Source organism: Heliconius melpomene, chromosome 18 (genome assembly GCF_056956725.1).
Source record: "Heliconius melpomene rosina isolate 202511_hmr_F chromosome 18, ASM5695672v1, whole genome shotgun sequence".
Classification (NCBI taxonomy): Eukaryota; Metazoa; Arthropoda; class Insecta; order Lepidoptera; family Nymphalidae; genus Heliconius; species Heliconius melpomene.
In genome coordinates, this window is record NC_140406.1 from 2,672,241 (window position 1) to 2,687,608 (window position 15,368).

At 30.3% G+C, this 15,368-nt stretch overlaps 1 protein-coding gene across 2 annotated transcripts in view; it reads right to left on the reverse strand.

Moving 5' to 3' along the window:
- The window catches only part of Dh31 (diuretic hormone class 2), a 38,525-nt gene extending 35,616 nt beyond the window's left edge, over positions 1-2,909 (reverse strand). For both annotated transcript variants that reach the window (XM_085202311.1, XM_085202310.1), the window contains exon 1: positions 2,819-2,909. The gene's annotated coding sequence lies outside the window, so the exon portion shown is untranslated. The remainder of the gene's footprint in view (positions 1-2,818) is intronic.
- Between the last annotated feature and the right edge of the window lie 12,459 nt (positions 2,910-15,368).

Genomic DNA, 15,368 nt, shown 5'->3' on the forward strand with positions numbered 1-15,368 from the left:
ATCCTGCACACAGCAGGGTAGGCAGAGTGAACCCAGTGACGAAGATATAAGACACGTTTCCCATTTGCTGAATGCTGCAGGCGTTGCGTGTTGAATGGCGGAACATAACTCCGCACTTTTGCCTCGATACCAGAGCGCAGAAATGAAAGTATAAATTTAAGTAAATATTTAATTTCTTCGAGTGGGGATCGAACCCACAACCAGTCGATTTTGCGGTACACTTTGTATATTTTACCTCATTTTTCGCATAGATACATTATGATAACCTTTGATAAAATCACTGTTCTATACTGGTCTCATATCATAGTTAATGAATGTTTATATTGTTTTAGCACCAATGCGCGACAGTCAATACTTCAAATTCTTGTTATAATTATCTGATAAGGTAATCGCACGCCTATGTATATGTCAAGGACTATTTCATTGCAAAAAAGATAAATGGTGTTTAATCCTTATTTATCTGCAAAATGAATTATTTTAACCTACATGCTGTATATCATCGCGACAAAGCTGGATTATTTGTAACTGTCCAGTATTTGTAATTTTAAATTACACTCTGTGGAATAATTATGAAAATAAATTCTCATCACTATTGAATAGTACACAAGCACTAGGGTAGGAATTCAATATAAAATATGAAATAATGGAAAAAAAGCTATTCTCAGCTTTACACAATATTCCGCTTTTAGTCTGGTAGGCAGAGAGAACCTAGAGTCCAAAAGTGTCTCGGATAATCAAATTGATTAATTTTATTGGGAACAGAGTATCTTAATACTAGGTATATATATATAGGTATAACGTGAAGCTAAAAAAAGTTTACTAATATCTGTGATATAGTAGAATTTTGAAAATTGCACATATAAATTTTTTCAGCCGTAAAAAATAAGATAATTTGAACAATTTATTAAAAATGTTTTATGTATACATCAAAATGAATATAAAAACATTAGAAAATGACATGACATCACATTCCAGGATTAAACGGTCGAAAGATCAAATTATAATATCCTAATTTGATGGTTACTGCCGCCACGTAATACGATAATAGCGGGTCCGGAATTGTGCCCTTCGCGAGATTCGCAAACTTGCCTAATATAAAAATTAATGTTAGATTAAACGAATCAAATATTTTTTAAGTGTCTCTTTAACTAAATGCTTTTTATATTTTTAAAATTAGTACTTTTGTGGATCATTTCTTTAAGTTTTGAGATTTTTTCTTTGTAGGCTATAAATATGCAATTAAGAATAGAAAATAATATTGTATTTATTTCGTAATTAAAACGATGATATTCATAATTAAAGTCACGAGGCAATATTACATATATATATATATATATATATATATATATATATACGTAAATCAATATTAAGGAGATTTCTATTATTTTTTTCTGTTCCTATTCTGAAATTTGTTTTTGATAAATTATTGAAATTAGTAAATAAATCTATTTTGAACCAAAGCTTGTTTTACAATAATAAAAATATTTGTGATACAACATTGTCAGCATTTGATAAATTTCTAAAAGTATGAGAAATCGAAGATGATCATTTTGTTGTGCGTTGAATTTAGTTTATTTCACACCCTATTTATCTATCATTCTGTCTCAACGCCACGACCATGTCTCTACGAATATGTACCATATTTTTCTATATTATTAAATTAAGTTATTTTAATACTAAATTCAAGATATATATATTATATATATATATATATATATATATGAAACGACTTTTTTCAACAGGTAGGACAGGCAAAGGGTTTCTGCCTACCCTGTTATGTGCGGGTTTGTTTTAAGACACTTCATTCACATTAAGACACTGTTGTTCCCCACTTTTCACCGAATACTGAATTGGAGGAACTTAACGCCGCACTTTGCCTCGTGAAACTACGTTATATTATTTTATAGCTATATAGCTATTAAAATAAGAAAATATATTTAAATATATTCATGAATTTAAAAGTAATGACTTCCTGTATAACTTTACTTGTTAGATCACAAAGTTGACAAATGCTTAAATTGAAAACGTCCGTCTTCTAAAGTAAACATTTATATTTTATTGTTCCATTTGGCTTCTTTTGGTGAATTATTAAAAGTTCTTCAGTGACTAAGATTTATGAAAAATTAAACACACTTGAGTAGAAATACAAGCAGAGGAGAACCTTAGTGATTTGAATTATTTGATTAAATTTTTATTTTGAACGAGCTTAATTTGTTTTATTGTTGCCTTTTCTAATGTCTTGTGCTTTACAAATAACTTTTTTACCCGACTACAGCGAAACAAAAAGGAAGGTAATGATTTTGTTATATATGTATTTAATATAGAATTTATAATATCTTTATAACATGCATTTTATTGTAACAAAATACGTTTTTAAATTACGTAAATGTAAATCTATTTATATTAGATTACAAGTGCAAAAGTACATTTTCAACAAAATACTAATATTAAATTGTATTAAGAAAATAAACTGCCCATTTTAATTTTCTAGTAACACTTATTAAGGAAAAAAAACTAGAAATTATTGCGTGATTATCTAGCTCTACAACTTTAAACTAGTTGCCGTAGTGCGCTTTAAAAGTCAGCTTACGAACTTTATTTAACTTTTTATTCCACTTTTATATCTAATAATACAAAAAAATATTTCATTTATACATTAAAATACTCAAATATCATTTATATACAGTATTTAATATAATCATAAAAATGTTGCAAAAGTTTTATTAATAGTAATCATATTAAATGGTAAAACGAATGTGTAAAATAAATCTATTTTGTCTTAGTTATTTTTCTTAAAAAAAAATTGAAACTTTCTTACCTTGCTATGTAGGTTCCAGCGACCAGGCTCGAAGAGGGCAACAAGTGTTATGCCGCCGCCCGCCCAGCGCAACCCTTATATACTACTGGCCGCCCACCTCACTAACACATTTTGCATTCCACCAAATGAATTGTATTTTGACTTTTGGATTTTTTGGCCTCTTAACGTTCTTATAATGTCTATACTTTATTTGTCGACTTTTAATATAATATGCTTATTAGAATATTTAGAAAGGTTTTTTTATAGGTCATGGCAGGATAGGCATAGGGAACCTGGGGACCACGTGGTAAGAAACTCTGTTCAAATTAAAGAAGTCTCTTTATTTCGAACAGAGTTTCTTACCACTTTTTCGTCCCCCACTTTCCGCCGAATTCTGTAGGTAATGCGTGTTGAGTAGCGGACCTCAACGCCGTTTTGGAGAAAGGTTTATAATGAATATAACGTACTTTCGTTTGATTTTAATTACTAGGGTGTATACTAATATTTTAACAATAGGTTCTATTATTACGATTACGTTGTTTTAATAAATGATTTAAAAATAATTTAATAAAGAATTATTTTGTTGAATTTAAATTATTTATTATTATTTAATTAATGAATTCATTATTAGCTAATTGAACCTATGCATAACATACGATATTTATTTACTACTAGGACCCAATGCTGCCATACTCGTATGTTTTATAAAGTCATTGTTGCGATAAAATTTGAGTAAGCATAAAAATTCGTGTCTCTCTAAAGTTTTAGTGGCTCGAGCAAAGTTATAAACACGTCTTTAAAAGTTCTTAACTTGTTTTTATGCGCAATTCTAAAGATGAAGAGTCAAAATAAAATTATATCGTTTTACCTTTATTGAGAAAAGATTTTTCTAAGGATGAATATAATTATGCTTAATTTATAAAAAAAAATAATAAAATAACTTATATTAATAACAAAAACATTTAAATTATTATTGGACATAGTAGACTCTACTGTGTATTTTTGAGGCTAAGTGCCAAGACACTCCGTTCTCCGATTTCTGTTCGAATTTGGGAAATTCTGTGTACAATGGCGGAATATAAGCGCATTTTGTCTTACAGTGCGGGTACATGAAAAAAATTTATTTTCTTAATGGGGATTGAATTCACCAGCCATCGCTTTCAAAATCAGACACTGATTTGCTGCACCATGAAAGTCTCTTATCCTTTTTCTATATATATTTCTACATATTTTGATTAAAAAAACAAAATACGGGTATATCAATGCACAAAAAACGTATATATCCCTGCATCATATTAACTAAATACGTTAAACTCGTCATACTATATCACATATAAAAAGATTTAAAGAAATACAAAACCTATCAAATTCCATTCCATTATTCTCTTATTTCCTCTACATACAAATCAAAAGGAACTTGCCGCAAACAATTTGAAACCAATTCTTCGGGTAACACGAAATATTTCTGAGGGGATCGCTTCCTAAGCTTTAACATATACATATTACATACATACCTGTATATAATATTTGTGGGTAGTATCGTAAATATTGTCTTATTTTTGTATATGTTATAATTTTTTCGTAATTAGTTTAATTTGATTCCAGTAGTTCTGCTGTTGCAGGTTCGATTTCCACTCGAAGAAATTGAACATTAAATACTATTATGTCTTCACTCTGGTGTTGAGTCAAAGCGCGTCGTTGTGTTCCGCCACTCAACACTCAATGCCTCCAGAATTCGGTGGAAACACCATTCAGCTACCCAATTTTCCTGTAATTTCCAATATTCTAATCTAGAATTAAGCTTCAGACATTACCATTTTCCACGTTTCGACCAGATCTTAGTCATCTTAGTCATTGCAAGTGGCTGAACTCAAGCACTAACACCTCTTGACATAACAGAACTGGTAAGAGCGGATTGAACCCACAACCATTATATTTGCAGTCAGCGGCTATTCCACAGTGCTCTTGAAATATTTGATGAGCTTATTAATTGTTAATTAGTTTATTAACAAATCTTTTCGATAACCTGTCTTGCATTAAATAAATAGAATAATGCTATTTTAGTCGTTAAATAAATTTAATTTAACTCTTTATATCTTATCAGAAAAATATTTTCTAAGTGTATTTACTTACATTCTCATCATACTACGACGTTGATTAAGTACTTTTGTAGTAACAATTTTATGTGTTCGTGTTTGTATGAAGTCATTTCGTTTAAGTAATCGGTGCCCATCTCAAGGATTTGTGGCGACTCGGCTTTAACGCCTATTACAGATCTAGAGGATATTACGTTCTATATTCTTTCTTATTTAAATATTGTTATTTTAAAGTATAGTATTTGAAACATATGTAAAATTAATACTATTTGAGACCAATCATGGTGCGGGTGTGACTGTAAACGCAGCAGGTTGTGGGTTCGATCCCCACTTGAGGAAATCTCGAGCAAAGTTCGGTGTTAAGCTCCACCACTCAACACCTAGTTGCGAAATTTGGGCGGAAAATTAGTGTTTTAACACTAGTTTCCCTCTGCCTACCTATGGGACGTCAATATAAAACAAATATATTACACCTAGGCATTTCCAATTAATCCTACAAATAAATACACTTAATGGAAATCGTTCGCCTCCACACTAGAAGTAATTATTCATCTATTTTGAAGTGTATTTTAGTTTTGAATTTGTTCTACGTATACAGGGCTATAGTGCTTTTTCATATATAATGATAAGTTTCTTATCGGTCAAGTAGTCACACTATTTACGAGTATGTTACTTTTGTTAACTTAAACGGTGATAAATAATATAACCGTTGAAGCCGTCATGGCGCAGCGGCACAAGCCTCTGACTGTAACGCGACGGTTGTGGGTTCGATCCCCACTCGGAGGAATTTATTATTATAAATAATATTTTAATTTCTTCCATCTCGTAGCAATAAGTTCTCTCTGCCTACGCTGCTATATGCGGGATGCTGCATGAAGCTGAAAAAGGTAGATAAACTCGACAGTACGGACGTATCGCAATTTATTTATTTTTTTAGATTAAATATTTTTTTTAATTTAATTAAATTGATGATGAAAAATGAAAATTTTAATAGAAATTATTTAGGTGTTTTAGCTATATGCTCATAATTTTATAATTATTTTTTAATTAGAATATTCGTTTTCAATATATACCATATGGTATTTAATTTGATTTTAATTTATTAAAAGAAATTGGTCTTACTGCATTAAATTCAATTTATTGTTTTACCACCTTTGTGTTTAGCGCTAGCAACTCTCAGACTGCACGTATTGTTTTAGTACTCGTACTAATAAATAAAAGTTTTCTTTACAGTGTTAAATTAATCTTTCAGTAGCCAGTTTAGATATAAGTTTATTTATATCCCAAAATAAACTGTTTATAGTAACATTCGTTGACGTCTTTAGAAAATTGACATTAATACTAATTTATTAGAAATTTTCTTAGACATTAAAAATAACCACACAAGTTTTATATATATAATTCTTTATATATAATTATAAGTATAATTCTTTACAGATAGTCTCATTTTATACTTAAAAATTACTCTATCACAGGAACGAGTTATCCATTAAACTAATAATGTTATTTTCAATAGCTTTCAGAACTAATAATAACTTTTAATATTTAAAATGCCTGTACTGTTAAGTAAAATTTTATGTTAATTTTTAAAGTTTTAACGAGATTATTAAGAAGGGACAGTAATATTTTTTTTTTGTTTTAAATTAAAAGCAAACAGTTACTGAAAATTAGGAAACGAAATTAATCTATGTGAAGAGAGATTATTTTTTGCTCGTTAAATTTAGATTGCATCTCATAACGACTAAAATTATTTTATAATTTTATGATAATCTTTAAGTGTTTTTAGCTTCACGCTGTATCCCGTAGCAGGGTAAACAGAGGGAACCTAGTGCTAAGATACTCCTTTACCTAATTTCCGTTTTCCGTTCCCCGCTTTCCGCGGAATTCTTGACTACAAATTTTCTTACCCACAGAACTGAAAAAATAACGATAAATAGATAGAAACAGTGTTCTTAATAATGTTTAATCAATTGCTTTGAAACGAGCGTCCCGGGCGTGCTTGGGTTTTAAAGTGTTCTCGCCTGTTGCACTTATACTTAACATTTGTAATAGACAATTATAATATGTAATTCTTAATAAATTTCTTAGTACTTCTATTTACTTCACTTAAGCTAAAAAATTGGAAAAGGCAGGGCGAATGTATTTATAAATTTATATATTGTTAGTTTTGACTGAAAGTTGAGGAGTGTCGGAACTCGACGCTGGTCTTTTACCTTGGTATCAGAACGAAGAAATAAAAAAAAAATAATAATTCATTCACTAGAGTGGGGATCGATCCCACAACCCATGCGTTACAATCACACAATTATGCATCAGCACCACGACTGGTCTTACTAAGCTTATTAAGAATTAACCAAATAACATTATTGGTAATAAAAAGTGTGATGTCAAACAATATCATCCGAGGCGGTCCATTTCCAGACAATGGCGTCGTAGAAGAAAGCAAACAATGAGAAATATGATTGGTGCTATGTGTAAGAGAGGCGCCCACGTCCTACGGTATCGAGTGTTGGTATGGGATTTAGGTCATATGGATTGTATGTCTCTGGGGGGTTTTTTGGCTAATCCTTCCTTGTTTTTGACAAGTGTTATATTATAACTTAATAAACTTAAATATTTTTATACGTTTTCTTAAAAATATAAATAAATAAATCAGCTTCACGCTGTATAACGCACACAGTAGGCGGAACGCACACGTAGTGGGGAACGGAGTGTCTCAACACTAGGTTCCTTCTGCTTAGCGTGAAGCTGTAAAAATAATTCATACTATATACGAACTGTAAACATAAATTTCATTCTTTGTAAGAAAATGTAATTTTTAATAATTATTTCATAAAGGTACGAGACAAGTATGTTTCATACTTATTAAAAATAACACAACAAAGTAAAATACCTTTCAATTTATTTCTTTGCCAACAATATTACATGATGTTTTCTTTTCAAAAGCTTTTTAACATTGGTTAATATTATAGAAATTATTATAGAAATATAATACCAAATCTATTACATTTATTTTAAAAATATAATTTTGTAAATAAATTTTGAAAGAAGTAGTCTTATATTATATACGATTAAATTAATAAATAAATTTTATAATGTCACTATATATTTATTTAACGTTAGCTACTTCATGCACATACTGGGGTAGGCAGAGGAACAAGAATTTTAGTCCCATTAAGACACTTCCGTTCTTTATTATTTTCATAGAGGTAAACCCAAAAACTCCACTCCACCTCACTTGTAGACATAAAAGAAATGGATAGAATATATAAGTCATTAATTTCTATAACACGAAATGGGAAGTAATTTCAATTTCAGCTAGAGGAAAATACATCAGTATATTCTTAATGAAACACTAATAAACATAATATGAAAATTATCCACACTCTACCCCTATTTTTAACCGACTTCTGTAAGTAAAGGAGGTTATCAATTCGACTGTATTTTTTTTTTATGTTTGTTACCTCATAACTTTTGACTGGGTGAACCGATTTTGAAAATTTTTTTTTTATTTGAAAGTTGAAGCTTCCCGAATGGTCCCATTTTTTTTAGTCCATGTCTGACAATGATATCTATGAGAAAATCACATAAGCATTATGCCCGCACTTTTAATTATATCCTTCCGTAATTCGGTTGCCTGGAAGAGATCACTTGTAGTGATAAGGCCGCCTTTGTGCATTTTGTTTTAAGAAGTTATTGTATTGTATCTTTTTAAGTGTGCAATAAAGATTTTTATCTATCTATCTATAAGTCTTAAATTTGCATTAGGTATGTGCGCGACAAATAGCCGAATAACTAAATGTCGCGCTGACCGATTTTGATGATTTTTTATTTGAAAGGATACACTTCAAGGATAATTTGGTGAAAGTTTGGTTAAGTTCCGATTATGGAATCCGGTGAAAATTGAGAAAGTTTGGTAAAAAAATTGATTATACTGTAATAGTTACAAGCAAAAACTTTTTAAATAGATGTCAGAGGTGAGATTCCTGATCGTTGCATTTCTTTACAACCAATCTCAAAAAAGAGGATGTTCTCATTTTCAACCAACTTCAAAAAAGGGAGATACCGAATTCACCCGAATACTTTTTATGTATGTTCTTGTCAATATACCAAAATGTAACTTTGCACAAAAATAATAGCTAATTAAATGAAGTTTTACAAAGAACAATCACAACCACTACCACCACCATCACCACTCGTTCAAGAAGCATCATTTTAAGATCTACCCATCACTAAAATTATATAAAGATTTTGTAATTTTGAAGTCGGTGTCAAACTAATGCTACAACACCTTTACTACAATATCTAATTACTAAGCCTGTTTGTTTTACTTGGCACCGACTTCAAAATTACAAAATCTTTATATAATTATTTTTCACTTTTTAGTTCGTTGTTAGAAGTCGGTTTTTCTTTTTGTTAAAAATTAATTGCACAATCGGCCTCAATATTAAAAAAAATATTAAGTAACAAAGGTAATCCAAGCACAGTCGCATGATAAACTAGTCTCGGCAAATTCAATAAGCAATCCATTTAGCAATATTAACTACTGAAAATGTAAATAGGATAGCGGATAAGTGATTTGTTAAATTGATGATCTAAATTGCAGTAAATTCTTAATGGTCGGCCATTGCGTTGCGTGGACCACAATGTACGGACAGACAGTAAAAGCTCGGCTATAAAGTGAACTACTTGGTTAGGCGTTTTATTTGATCCGTTTGAAATTTGTTAAGGGATGCTTAGTTTAATATAAATCTAAGTTGTTTGTGTTTAAATATAATTTTATTTAGATAAGTATTCTTATGATATCAATCGTGGTACAATGGGAACAAGGGTTATGTGTTCAATACGTAATGCTTCCATAATATGGCGGAATGTGGGGAACGAAAGTGTTTTAAAAGGAACGGAGTGTGTGTTAACTTTAGGTTTTCAGGTTCCCTCCGCGTACCATGATATCTGTGGGATACACTGTGAAGCTATAGAAAATGCATCTTATTATTACTAGCCGGCTTTCCTTGGGGATGAAAATTTATTTACATATTTTTTTAGTAAACTGGTCAAATAATTTTCACGTCTAGATACGCATAATGCGGCGTTGAGTTTCGCTATCAACACACAGTGCCTGGAATTAAAGAAAACTAATAACGAAATATATTAACACTAGTTTCTCTTCCTACTACTAATATGCAAGATTAAAACTTATTTTTAAATCGAATTGAAGGTTGAAGAAGACTTTTCTAAAAGTAATAATAAAATATTGAATACATAAACTATATGTTAAAGATTAAAAGTAAAAATTTGCTAGTATAAAATATAACCAGTTAAAATTTATTCATACTAGAATATAAATTTGAGCTGCGTAGCAAAATTATATTTTACATATATTATAGCGCTAGCTAAATTTATGTTTTATTCTTCATAAATATTTTAATATTTATTTTCTTTATTCTAAAACGTTTGCGTGGACTACGGGATTGGGTTAAAAAATACAGAAAAAAATGGTTCACGCACACATTAATTTTTATAATACAATATCCATTCCCCAAGTCTGAACGGAAGTATTGAACACAAGGTTCCCCTATTCCCTCTGCCTACCAAACTATGTGCCCCCCTACATTTTCAAGTAATGTAGGCCAGAGGAGAACATAGGCTATAAATTATTTTGAAAACTAGGACATCTGGTGTACCTACACCATAATAGACAGCTACACTATAAAGAAAAAGAAATGACACCTTACTAAAAGTAGTTCAGCGTGATGAGAATTTACCGATGACAAAAAAATAAAGGTCCAGGATACTAAATTCAAAATTCTATGCAAAGAAGGAGGTGCTATATAAATTGATGTTATTTCATATCTCCTTTAACATTTATTCTATAAAACGCTTGGACATGAATTTCGATAAATTTAAAATAATAATTAAATATTTGGCGATAGGGACTTTGAAATATGATAAAGTACTTTAGGGATGGTTTTTCGTTAATTATGTATACAAAACAAAAGCCTCTTGTAAATAGGGGTATGTACCAATTACATACAAACGATAATTAAAAAAAAATCTACTTTAAGTTCATAATCTAACCTATCTTCTATTAAATATTCATAAAAGAATATTAGAGATAGCGAGAAAATTATAATAATCACATTTTATAGTCAATAATATTTTATAGTACCTCAATAACGGTGTAATCTGTCCGCGATGCGTCACTCGCCGTCTATTTGGCCTACGTACTACGTAGTTCGTTTTACGGCGCATAAAGCCTAAGTCCCAATATAAGTGATCTTTACATCGTAATGTAGAAAGTGAATCTATTAGGAGAAATCTTACGATATAGAGGAATGTCTTCAATTAATAAAATTCATAGATTTAAATATGGTTATTTATTCTTTAAAGTAGGTATTTATGTTAAACAATAATATGATTTTTTTTTGTTAGATTAAATGTAATGTAAGGTTCCATCATTAAATACGATATAGAATCTCTTCCATTCTATTCAGTTACCTTTATGATAAAAGTACTAAATCTGTATGATAATGATAATCATATTTGTAATTGACCTGTGAAAATTATCAATCAATCAAATCATCCTATACGTGTCCACTGCTGGACATAGGCCTCCCCCAAGGTGCGCCAGTGCCTCCCAATCCTCCGCATCGAGGCTAAGGGCACCCAATCTCTAAAACTCAAGTAAAGTCAACGTCACATATAAAATATAATAATTTATATGGATACTATTACGGTGTCAGTCACACTTCATTGAAATGATGCTTATAAGCCAATGCGATTAAAATCTAAATATGCTTATAAATAGGTATATAAAACACTAGTGGACCCGGATGCGGCTACGCCTGCTTGAACTATAAGAATATTTATTAAATATATTTATAAAATTATTTTCACTTTTCAATAGAATTAGTAAGAAAATATAAGCCTAAATTGTCAAAAAGAATAATAAGTAGAGACATATTATTAGAAAAAAATATCAGAGTTATTGAAATGAACCAACAAAAGAAGTAAAAATAACTAAAGGATATTCTTAATATTAGAAAAAGTACCTAAAGTTTTCCGTGCTTGCGTACATACTCGTAGATATCGACTCTATGAAAAAACTAAACATTTTTCTATATTAAATAGGATAATTTTTGCGAGCAATATTAAATAAAATAAGAAGACAATCAAAGTGTAGTTTAAATAAATTATAAGCAGCAAAAAATTACATAAAAATTAATAATAGTTCGAAAATGTATGAAAATTTATAAAACTGTCAACGTCATCTGCCCGTTCGCGTCGGTCATACTCATACTATGCCGCCTGAAGGTTAGGTCAGTGACATCAAGGTTAGGCAAACGAATCAGTGACATCTCCTTAATTATTTATTAGAATGCTATACAGCAAACTATAATTTCAATTTAGATAAAATGTTAAGAGTGACTATTCATAAGGATGAATATCAAAATGTCGCGGTAACGGTTGCGTAGCGACGCGACGGTTGTTATTAACATGGCAGAATAAATTGCATGTCAAATTAGAAAGTATTTTAAAATATATTAGTATATATGTCTAATGTAATGTTATATAGCCTATAGCACTTCTGAAGAATGCAGCTTTCATACAAAACAAAAACAATGTAAATCGGACCAGTAGATCCAGAGATCTTAGCGTTCAAACAAACAAACAAACAAACAAACAAACAAACTCTTCCGCTTTATTATATTAGTATAGCTATACATAATTGAAAACAAGGAAATGTTCACGTAACAGTAGGTAACAGTAAGTTAAGCCAACACATTTTCGAGTACATCACTTTTGTGGGAAGGAGATTAACGTAAGATTCGCGCGACGCTCGTATTCGCTTTTAATTCTGTACACATGTGATGAACCCTTGCTTCGCACAATTCTTAAAGACTTAGCAAATAGCAGTTTCACGCTTCAGCCTTATTACCCAAATAGCAGGTGAAATAGAACCCTACACAGAACCTAGTGTAATGAACTCCGCTTCTACTCTAAAGGGAAGAGCAGACAATATTGCATCAGGAACTCTAATCTATTTTTCGTTCGAATTCGAGACAACGAGAGTTGAGCGTAATTCTAAAAGTTAAGAACAATTACTTATGAATGAATATAAATAAATATATATAATATTTTTTAGTTTGGTTGAAGAACTCTTTAAGTTTTATCTATTATTAATCTCTCTGCTTTTTATTTTCTGTAAGAACAATAATAGCATATTACTTGCATAATGATGTTAGTTGACAATTTTTATATAAGGACATGTATTCCAGCAGCAAACTCCAGAAACCAACGTTGAATTTTGCTACTCAATAGTGGGTAAAAGAATGCCTCTTGTCCTCTATCCTCTATCGGTAAAGCAGGGTAACTTTGCGCGGAATAAGGGAACCTAAAAATATATTACTTTCGTTCAGAGATTTTGTGAGCTTCCATAGAGCTTTGGCGAATGCACTTACGCTTTGCTTACATTCAAGTCGACGAGTTAAGGCGATAACGTTTCGCGAATGTATCTACAGCTATGGTTTATTCAGATTACTTCAGAATGAAAAGAATAGGAGAGAGAATTTACTTTTAGACGAAAAAAAGACATCATCATTTTTTAAAGCTTAAAACTTAGTTTAATCTGGTCTAAGATAAAATGCATTTTTAAAACACATTAAGATTGATAATTTAAAAATGAAAAATAAATACAAATAAATGAATAAAAAGATAAATGAGTAAAGTTCTCTAATAAATTCTTTAATAATTATAAAACTTTTCATTAAAAGGTATTTATTTATTTATAGTTTTTTATCAATTAAAAAAAATAGCTTCAGCATTTGAAACAGGGTAGGCAGAAGGAAACTTATGCTAAGACAATCTGTTCTTTATTCTCCGCCCAATTTATGAACATTGCGTGTTGAGTAGCTGAACTTGACCCTGCGCTTTCCATGAAAGGAATCAAATTTTTCTCCACTCGCGGAATGATTATCATTATCCCGAGGATGACAGGCACTGAACCCAGAAACATCATCTTTACAGATTCTGTTCTTTTGCACCAATTTTTACAATAACATTTACGTAAGATATTTGTTAATAATTGTTTTTGAAATTACAGTTAATATCAGCACACATAATAGCCCTCGTTAAACATAATTTAATATAAACTGCAATTATACCTTCCAATTAGGATAAAATTAAATTTTGTACTGGACTTTGAAGCACATTTACGGAAAATGATATTTTGCTATCTATTTACATCAGGCGCTTACCAACTATTTAATCTATTGATACCCAATATATTATTTATATATAGATATTGTATTTTTATTACGATCTAAAACAATAAAATAATATAAAAATAATGAAAAGTTCTCTAGAAAATTTCCATGAACGTAACCATTTTGATTTAGTTAAATATCACTTTGTTCTCACATATTCCCTTTAACTTATTTTTCAAACTAATTTTCTAGATGAGTTTATAAAACTTTTCAAATTCTGTAATTACTAACCTAATCCAGTTTAATCGTACCATTTAAAATTTATGGGAAACTTGCAGAATTTGACAAATTGGTTAGTGCCTATCTAATCTTTTACTAATACGATTTTTCTTATCTCATCAAATAAATATTTTCTGTATATTAATATAATTTAAATATAAAAAAAATTAAAAGGCACACGTTTCTTTTTCTCATGTACCTACTGTAAGAAATCAAATACATTGTGCTTAAAAGCCATATACACGTTAATGGATTGTATCCAGACAAATACGATACAAACCAATGAACTCGTAACGTTCTATCTTGTTAATGCATTTTATAATGATTACTAGTACATAGAAGCCTTTGTAGCGCGGAGGTATAGCGTCTGAATGTAAACACGACGGATGTGGGTTCGATTTCAACTCGGAGATATTAATTATTTCATTTCCTTGATTTGATAACAAGATATCCTTTGAATTACGTCTTCTTCTCCTTTCTAGCATTTATCCGGGCGTTTGTTGCCAAGGTGCATCTGCTAAGTCTGCACTGGCTCGGTCTTTAGCGTCCTCGGTGGTAAGTCCATTGGCTCTCATGCCCTACATCATGACATCAAGCCAGAGCTTCTTTGGACGTCCGGGAATTATTGGACCTGAATTGGTGGAAAGTAGGATAATATATTGATGGGAAGAAAATGTCCCTCTGCCTATTCTGCTATGTACACATATACGAGTTACAGCGTGAAGCTAAAAAAACTAGGACAAAAATATTAATTTTAATGCTCAATCTAAGAATTGATATTAATAACAATTCTCAATAAACATTAATCACTTATGTGAAACTTAATTATAAAAGTCGTTTCATATGAAATTTATTCGCGTCACGTTATATTGGTCCTCGCGTCATAGAGTAAAAAAAACATGCATAATGGCATTTATATTTAACTTTTTTTAATTACACTTTATTTCATTTTTAAGTTAATTGTAAATTTAATTAGGAAATCGTAGATAT